Consider the following 8642-nt stretch of genomic DNA (forward strand, 5'->3'; position numbering starts at 1 on the left):
GCAATTTTGGAAAATTAATACTCAAGGTAATTAAGGTAAAATGCGTACTATAATTTCGCCATCTGTGATTAAATTAAGCGAAGTTATCAGAAATCTTAGTCGGTAATGTAGGGTAAAATAAATGTCTATATGGATATACAGGGTGTCTAGCTAAGTTGGCAACATATGGAAACCTTTTTATTATAAGGTTTACGAAAATTTTTGTTCTTTTTTAAATTTTATTCTTTGCTTTCAAAAATGTTAACAATAACTTCACTGTTGATAAAGAATGTATAAGAGTGTCCTCAAATTGAGTAAGTTCGATAGAAATATTAATGGTCGTTTTGAAATGTAAACCATTTTGAACAGATAATAAGGGAAACGGTTCAAGAAATCACTCCTGAGATATGTAAGAGTCCCGTGATATTTTGTAAAAGAACAATTACATGCTCGGAACGTGAAGTTGGATACGTTGAGGTAAAACGAACCGAAAATAACTATTTTTACTTACGTAAACAATATTAATTGTAACGTAATGAATGAAAAATAAATGTTCTGTATTAATTATTTTGTTAAAAATGTTTCAAATTCGCAAATATACATTTTAATTACGATGACTGATTCATTTTAGTAACAGATAACGTGTTTTATAAGTAGGATTTGCAAAATTTAATTAAAAATTGAAGTGGTCAAAACATTCTCATTATTAACCATTCATTCCTAAACATTTATCTTCAGTTCGTTTTTGCCTCAACGTACCCACCTTCGTGTTCCATTCATGTAATTGGACTGTTACAAAATTTTTTAAATACACTCACACAAAAAGGCTTATTATTAATGTATTTTATTATTCATTTATAGGTAAGTTATGGGTTTTAAAGATATTATTAGTATTAGGAATAAGATCCGTAAATCGCTACTTCGATTTACGCGATTTCTAAATTTTCTATTTTATAATGTACCTCATACAACGATGTATAGGACAACATATATCTCGACGTACGCGAATTCTATTTTACAATGAAAACGATTGTTGATTGAAGTATACAGTTTTTTAACAATGAAAACGATTGTTGTTCCTTATTTTGGTGATTTGTCCACCCAATCTCACGCTAGAGATATCTATGATTGAAGTGGAAACTAACATTTTTTCTTGAACCAATTCGCGACTCCAAGAAGATGGCGCTATAAAGGCGGTTGAAGAAGGTATAAATATCTAATAACTCAATTAGTAGAAATTATTGATTCATGCCATTTAATTATGTGTTCTAATATATGTATGATATCTGTGGTTCTAAGATAATGCTGTGCATATTTATATTCTTTGATAATTGTGTTTATCTGTAGTCTTTGTTACACCCTCTTTGCCGTTTCGTGTATAAATCACTAGAGGTCAGCTCAGTATTTTGCAGTCACGAATAAACTCAATTGTTCTTAGAGTTCAGGCTAGAGACATCTATGACGAGAGCACAAATTTTATTCAATTAAAAATGGTTTGTTGGAAGAATATTTCAATGTTGGCTATACCAATAGATGGATCTCGTTGTTCTTTGTTCCATACACTTTCACTAGTAATATTTCCCCCGAAAATATAGACTTATATATTGTATCGCGCTTCAATGGAGAGGGATCGCGATTTGTTATAAATCCGTTTCATGATTAGACAAGTATGATAGTTTGTCGCTACTTTTGAGCATCCCCAGTATTTCCAAATTCGATTTATTGGGTTGAATACTTTGCAGATCGATGTTATACAAGCGGGAGCTCATTTCAGCAACGAAAGAAAATACTTGTAAATTCCGCTTATGATGACTATCGCTTATAACGACTATAATAGGCCTTTGTCATATAAATTTTTATTGCTTCAAAGAACGTTCCTTATCGAGCCAAAACATCGTGTGAAATCAATTTTTGTATAACATCAATAACTACGAAAATATGAAGGATTTAAACGTAGCGCCATTGAGACTAAATATCAAAAGTTGTTTTGCAAGAATAAGATAGAAAAAATTTAATTGCATATATCTTTTATGTTTGATAATCGATTTTATTTTTGACTAGAGTGATACCCACCCGCTTCGCTGGGTTTAGAAGTAAGATTGATAAAAATTGCTCTCGCTTATCCCTTTCCTATAAAACTTGAAATAATGGTAAGGATTGTTTTACACAAGTAAAATAAATGCATGGTTTTCAATTTTTTTTTAAATGTATAATAGTCGTAATTATTCATTGGGTATATCCGAAAAGATGGCCGTGAAATATTTTATATTGACTATTTTTACAGAAATCTCTGAGTTATGGTACTGTCAAATAAAATTAATTTTTTATTTTTAATTATTTTTTGTTTGTTTATTAATTTATCTTTATAAATTATACCTCATGCGTTATTCTGAAGTATGAGCTATATTGATGTACAGTTTCATTAAAAGCCATTAGCTAGTTTTAGCGTGAAAGCGTAACAAACAAAAAAACAAACATGCTTACTTTCGCATTTATAATCTATAGAGATATAGAGATTTCAGATCTTTAGTCATCTATTATTGTACATTTTCAAATTTTGACGAAAGATACCTTAAAATCGACATCAGGACAAAGGTCTATTGTTGGTCTCTTAAGTATCGTTATAATCGATTTTAACTGTACTTGCTACACCTACAGCATATTTTTTTATAAAACGATGTAAATCTTGTAATCTTCTAGTGGTAAATTTAATTTGTTTTTCCCATAAACTTTTTTTTACTTATTATGTAGGTATTTAATACAGTTTAATATAAGTATTTAATTAATTTAGTTTAGTGGTTCAGTGAATTAAATTAATAATAATAATTTAATTTAATTATTTTAACAATAATTATTTTATTATTAAAAGTTTATAACATGTAATTAAGTACTCATATAAGTGTATATAGCAACAATGAAGGGCATTATGAATTATGGTTAAATTATTTATTTAAAAGCGATTTATTTTATCAGATTTTATAATAATTTAAAAAAAAACTTGTGAGTAACCGAGATCTATCACTAAAGTAATATTTCTCCCTTATTTAATATTTCTTACTGTTAGTTATTTTTTATTTACATAAAACAACACTAAAAGATTTTTAACCGAATTTGGAAAAGCTGTGCTGAAGTTGCAAGCCGAAAAAAATATCAAAAATGCTGAAAAAGTTCCGAAAAGTGTCGGAAAAGTGTTCTTTCTCTGAGAATCCCTTCGAATTGAGCTAAAATGAGCCACCGATAACAACGGATTGCCTAGTAACCAGACGCCTATATGGGGGATATCAGTTCATTTGAACTGAAGGGAATCATCATTGAGGATATCCAAAAGATTAGTCTAGAAAAGACTAGATCATTAGTCTATCTTTTTGGGGAAAATATAATTAAAAAACAATAAAATTCTCTCACTGGATAAATAGAGACGGAACTGTATTTACTGTGTTATATTTCACCTGAAATTTTATGATTTTTGTATGTAGGTATTTCCGGTTCAAATAATGCAAGTGAAATTTGAACTTTTTTTATTATTGAAACGGTATAATTTTTAAATCAAATATGATAACAGTGCCGGATTTTATTTTCAAAGACCCATAGGTGGAGTTTTTGTGGGGGCCTAATTGAGACAAAAAAATTTCATAGAAAATGGAAAATCAACAGATTTTTAGTTGAAAATTTATTTTGTTTACTAATCAATGAAATGACCGATAGTTCAAGTTGATTAAAAGTATACAAAATATTATTTTTAAATCATTTTCCGACTCTTCTTTTGCTCAGCAAAACTATCAATAATGTCATCAAAATTTAATTCTCTCCGTAGATCAGATTCCATTCTCATGACCGACAAACTCGTTAATTTATCTTGTGCAAATAGAAATTTTTTCATTTTGCCCATAGGTACCAGATTGTCCGTCTATATAGTAAATTCGGCAGTGTTAATGATAAGCTGTGATGGATATGATTTTTGAGAGTTGGTTACGTAGAATTTTCGTCTAAATTGCAATAATAATTAAGTGTAGATCCCGAAAAGGTCTATTAACTCTCCAAAAAGTAAGATATCAAATTAGTATAATCATTTTCTATAGAAGTAATTTGATCTAAAAAATAAAAAATTTGAGCGAAGGTTTCTAAGATAACGATAAAAAAAAACAATGGTATATTTTCGCAGTGCCAGTGATATTCTAGTCGTAAGCTCAGAATCATGTTACTAAGTCGATAAATCGTATACCTAAAATACATAAAAACGCACCTCATTTGACGAAGATATGAGTATTTTTCCAGATATCTTTAGAATATTTCTGATAAGTTTTTCGTACTGGAGTGTGACTGAAGAGGGTACTGCATACAATGAAATTCGAAAGTGTCGAAAATCTGGAAACTCCTCCCTCCCCCTAAAATTTTTTGATTTAGAATTAGCTCAACTTCATATAAAAAAAATCAAGTTTAAAAAGTTTAAAAAGGTCGATAGTGTCCAATTTGCAAATGCATAAGTTATCGAATGTAAGTAATGGATTTCTTGTAAAATAGTTTGTGCATCCCGTGTATATATTCAAAGTTCCTAGAAAATTATAAGATAGCTTTTTCATTCTATCAAACATTGATTCAAAGCGGTAGAGAATGATACAAAATTTCAGCATCGATATTAGATCCCGATTAAACTATTTTACTTGAAGATACTGTGTATCTAAAATTAAAAATTTGTCCGATTTAAAAAGAACATTTTTTCTTTTAGAAACTTGATTTTTTTTAAATTGATCAATCATTTCTCTAAATCACTTAGATCAATCAAATGATTAATATTTTTATTTATTTATTTATTTATTATTTTCATTCAAAAAAGTGTAAGTCAATCATTTAATCAAGTCAAATAAAAAATTGTATTAACAATAACTTTTTTACTTCTATTTGTTAATAAATTTCTTTAATGTAAATTATATCCGGCATTTTTGTTAATAAATATTATACGTACTAAATAACCTCTATATTCAGCATGTATTATTTTGATATTCGTTCAAGAGGTTTTACGAACGATTTTCCTAGTGCAAATCTAGAAAATTTTCAGGGTGGGGCAGAGAAGTTAGCAAACTTTGTTTACGTAAAATAAAATTCCATTAATTTTTTCCATCTTAAAATACATATAATAGCATTTCAGAAAATTACACTAATTTTATTTCTAATTGAATTATAAATTGTATATTTAACTAATTTAAGTATGACTAGCTCGACCCGTGGGGTCTAAACTGTTAATTTACATAAAAAACGTTCTAGAAAAATAATTAAATTTAATTCATTTGAAAAAATAATTCCAGCAGGCGAAGTCCATTCTGTCGTTGATATTCTTCAAAACGTCCAAATAATTCATCAAATTCCCCAGGTTCGAGCCCATGGATAAAATATCAAAAGCTTATTTAATTTTTTTTCATGCTATAAAAAATGAAATTGTTCTGAATGGTTTCCGAAAATATTCAATTTGAATGTACGTCGGAATCTTCATTCCCTAACGCCCATGATAGCACCTTAGGTGTTAAAATTTTTAATTGAAATCGTTCATTACACAGAAGTTTTGTGGATCTCAAAAAAACAAATTGTTTAAAATTTTTATTTCCTTTTATTTTGTTTTTATAATATTATTTATTTTTATAATTAATTATTCTTAATGATCTACTTTTTAGTGTTTATTATTATGATTAATTATTTAAATTATTTTCTTTTATTATTATTATTATTTATTTATTTTTTTTTTTAAATAAATAAATATAACAAGACAGTTAACTTTAGTAATAATAGTAATAAAAACCTGTGTAAATTTAATAATTTTTAAATCTTTACACAAGCTATTAATAAAATAATACACAATATATTTTTTATTTTTAATTTTTTATTTCTTCACATAATTATTCATTTGTTAAAAATAATATTATTAATTAACTATTTTTAAGTTTATTATTATTATTTTTTTAATAAATTAATTAATTCACTGTTTAGGAATTATGCGGAAAATAATTTTCGCATTTTCCTAGATATTTTATGTTTTGGGGACTCCTGATGAAATTTTTCTGTTTAAGAGGTAATTATGGAAGGGCCAAAAAAATTCGTTGAATTTACTAGAGCTAATTATTTAAGAATTGGTTATAGTAGTTGTGTACACACACATACTGCGGTCACTCAAGCGAACTATAGAACAGGGGTCAGATATATGCTATCGAAACGGTGCAGTTTTACGTAGTACTAAAATAAATTTAATAAAGCTGAAAATTGTTACAGATTATATATTGCATATAAATAACAGTTATGATTGTCAGTCAGTTAGGTGTTAGAACAGGGCTGGTCAGTCAGCCCATATTTATGGACTGAATTAAGTTATTCCTTAAAAAGGGAAATCGTTTAGTTTTCGAAGCTTCTGCTTAGTGAATAAAAATTCTATACTGTATTATTATTTCATCAAGGTTAAAAAAAAAATTTTTCTTAAACTATGTCAAATAGAATAAAATAAGTAATGATAATAATAAATATGTAAAGAAATAACATAGTACTCATTACTTGAATGAAAATAATTATGATAATAAAAACTGATTAGATATAAGTGTGCATAAATATATTAAATCTTAAAAAAATAGAACTAGAAAAATATGATAGGGGAAGAAATAGTGCCTAGAATCAAAATTTAGGAAAAAAAAGACGGAAAAAAATTTCTGTAATAGAGTCCCATTTTTAAACGCAACGACTAAGAACCCAACCAACTCCTCTATAGTCGAAGAACTCAATCAACTCATAATTACAACAAAACCTACTCCGGATATATAAAATTTTCGGTCTATTTTTTCCGGGTCTACTTTTCCAGGTCTATTTTCTCCGATTACCAATTTTCAAAGCCACACATTAAAATACCACAATGAAAATTGTTCATAGCCCCGTAATTCCTTCACAATATGTATTTTTTGTTTTTGAGAATTTAAATATTAAATAACTATATCGATAAAAATGTGTAAACTATGGTGCATGATGTGTGAACCATGGTACATAATCATATGTACCATGGTTCACGCCATAATGTACCTATATACACTCAACTCAATCGATTGTATCTGAAGGTCCTGTCTTCTCCAATCAATCGTTACAATTCACTCTAGGAAACAACATCATAAAAAATACACGTGATTAACATAGAAAACCCTAAACGTTTTTCTTACCTAACCTAACCTAATCTACTTCGAATGAATGAGACTTCTTTTTCGCTTACTTATACTCGAACTTATACTTCGCTTACTTATACTCGAAAACCCATAAAACATACGATAACAGTTTTATTTTTTAATGCATACATTTTAGCATTTTAATTTTTTCGGAAAGAAAACTACATTGACAATCATTCTTCAGTCTACTTATATTGTCATAATATTGCCCCATTACAAGACATAGTAAGACAGAGCAATATCTATCGAGAAAGTACAGAAGATTCATGTTTCGTATGACTCCAGGTACTACACCGAACCCTACAAAAAAAAGTGTGAATTATATTTTTTAGTTTGATTTTTTTATCTTTTATATATAAGTGTTGTTCCGAATCACGAGATATCTAAAATGTAACATAAATAAATGATTTTATCTCGAGCAAAATCATATATAAAAACTAAGCTGTCCATGTGTGTGCCTTATTGATAAATGGTAAGTAGCCTGGTAGTCTAAATTTCAACTACTGAAAACGGGTCCACTTCCTGTGTTAATTAGTACGAATTACTGTCTTCAGTTGGCGGGATTGGAATTTGAATATTTTGATTAGCCCTTATAATGGTAAGTCTAAATTGGAACTAATGAAAACGGGTCCACACTTTGTAAAGGTGGTATGTCGATCTCTAATAATTTGGTTGGGCTCTTGTGTTTTCTAATCAGGGTCTCCAGGTACTCCAGATCTTCGATTATCCAAGTTTTTACAGTTTTCCCTTTATGTGGTCATTAAACCCTAACTCTGTACCAAATTAGCTCTCTTAGTTTATGGGAAGTACTAGTTCTATTCTGATGATCATGAGTGAGTGAGTGTCATAAATGCGAAAATTTGCTTTCGCTTAACTTAGGAACTAAATGACCTACAGACTTGAAATTTTGGATTTTAAGTAAATGATTATAGCTTACTGGATGACGTTCTTTCTCCGTTCGGGTCTTATCCAGAGATTCTCAAATAAGGGCCTGAAAATGCGGCGAAATGGTTCCAGTAAAGGATGGTACAGCAGTGTTTGCTTCGCGCTAAACTTGGCGGGGGCACTACGGATTTCAAGTTATATTTTTCTTTGAATCCTTGCGATAAGTATCCGATTTTTCTATTCGTAACATCACTACTATACGCATTATACTATGTACTTAAAAAGTATATCTTCTATTGTAAAATTTATAATTTAGCGTGTATAAATAATAATTTTTTTTTATATCTTCATAGATATTTTCAGATGTATTTATTTAGATAAAAATTTTTTTTTCTTTTAGATACTTTGATTATTTCTCTTTAATATTAATTTATTTTGTCAGTGAAAGCACTTTCGTATTTTATTGTATTATTATGATTTGTTTTTTTTAAATATTTAATATTATTTATATATTTATTAATATATTTATAGATTATTTGTGTAGGGTGGACACAATCGTAGATACAGCTCAAACTTTAAAGTTGAAAGAAA

The sequence above is a fragment of the Chrysoperla carnea genome, chromosome 3 (genome assembly GCF_905475395.1).
Source record: "Chrysoperla carnea chromosome 3, inChrCarn1.1, whole genome shotgun sequence".
NCBI lineage: Eukaryota > Metazoa > Arthropoda > Insecta > Neuroptera > Chrysopidae > Chrysoperla > Chrysoperla carnea.